The sequence below is a fragment of the Triticum urartu genome, chromosome 2 (assembly GCF_003073215.2).
Source record: "Triticum urartu cultivar G1812 chromosome 2, Tu2.1, whole genome shotgun sequence".
Lineage (NCBI taxonomy): Eukaryota > Viridiplantae > Streptophyta > Magnoliopsida > Poales > Poaceae > Triticum > Triticum urartu.
Window position 1 is genome coordinate 520,330,724 of NC_053023.1, and position 1,892 is coordinate 520,332,615.

A 1,892-nucleotide genomic window follows, 5' to 3' on the forward strand; every position below is an offset into this window, starting at 1 on the left:
ACATTCGGGCGGTGTTGCTCGTTTAGTTTTACCATTGTCGAAATGTCTTGTAGAACCGGGATGCCGAGTCTGATCAGAATGTCTCGGGAGAAGGTATATCCTTCGTTGACCGTGAGAGATTGTGATGGGCTAAGTTGGGACACCCCTGCAGGGATTTGAACTTTCAAAAGTCGTGCCCGCGGTTATGGGCAGATGGGAATTTGTTAATGTCCGGTTGTAGAAAACCTGAAGTTGATCTTAATTAAAATACATCAACCGCGTGTGTAACCGTGATGGTCTCTTTGCGGCGGAGTCCGGGAAGTGAACACGGTGTTGGAGTTATGCTTGACGTAGGTTGTTCTAGGATCACTTCTTGATCATAGTTTCTCGACCGTGCTTTGCCTTCTCTTCTCGCTCTCATTTGCGTATGTTAGCCACCATATATGCTAGTCGCTTGCTGCAGCTCCACCTCATACCTTTTACCCTACCCATAAGCTTAAATAGTCTTAATCGTGAGGGTGCGAGATTGCTGAGTCCCCGTGACTCACAGATACTTCCAAAACCAGTTTGCAGGTGCCGATGATACCATGCAGATGACGCAACCAAGCTCAAGGAGGAGCTCGATGAAGATCTTGTCCTTTGTGTTGATCTGTTTCCAGTTGATCAGTAGTGGAGCCCAGTTGGGGTAGATCGGGGACCTTGTCGCATTTGGAGTTCTTCTTTTATTTTGGTTCCGTAGTCGGACCTTGATTGTATTTGGATGTTGTAATGCTGTATTCATGTATTTGTGTGAAGTGGCGATTGTAAGCCAACTATGTAACTCTTTCCCTTATGTATTACATGGGTTGTGTGAAGATTACCTCACTTGCGACATTGCTTTCAATGCGGTTATGCCTCTAAGTCGTGCTTAGACACGTGGGAGATATAGCCGCATCGAGGGCGTTACATACTATCAGTTGAGACTGAGGCCACATGGGCGCAGATTCTCCGTAGTAAGTATCTACAGTCCAAGACGTTGTCCCAGGCGACAGTGAGACCGACGGACTCACTGTTTTGGAAGGGGCTTATGAGAGTCAAAGCTGTCTTCTTTAATAGAACAAAGTTTATAGTCGGTAATGGAAACATCACTCGCTTCTGGGAGGATACCTGGCTTGGTGAAACGCCGTTGGCGCTTCAGTATCTGTCCCTGTATCGTATTGTTCAACGTCGTGATGCTCTTGTTGCAACGATTATGCTGTCCCTGTATCGTATTGTTCAACGTCGTGATGCTCTTGTTGCAACGATTATGCAGTCCATTCCCCTCAATATTCAGTTTAGGAGGGCGCTTGTTGGTGACCGGTGGGAAGCATGGCTTCATTTGGTGAGTAGACTGATGGAGGTTCAGCTATCTCATCAGCCCGATCAGTTGTGTTGGAAGCTCACTAGGTCTGGAAAGTTCACAGTTAAGTCGATGTATATCGATGTCATTAACTCTAGTGTCATTCCTAGTTTCAAAGAGGTTAGGAAAGTCAAAGTTCCTTTGAAAATTAAAGTGTTTATGTGGTTTGTACATAAACAAGTCATTTTAACAAAGGATAATTTGGTTAAGCACAACTGGACAAGATCTACTAGGTGTAGTTTTTGTGATCGGGACGAAACTATCAAGCACCTCTTTTTTGACTGCCCGTTGGCAAGAGTTTTGTGGCACACGGTGCATATTGCCTTTAACATTACTCCTCCGAATTTGGTCAGTATGTTATTTGGAATGTGGGTTGTTGGGATAGAGTCCGAAACAGCTAGACACATTCGTGTAGGAGTATGTGCTTTGTTGTGGGCAATTTGGAATTGCAGAAATGATTTGGCTTTTAACAGAACAACAAATATTCATTTTTTGCAGGTTTTATTCCGAACTATTGCGTTGATCCGTATGTGGT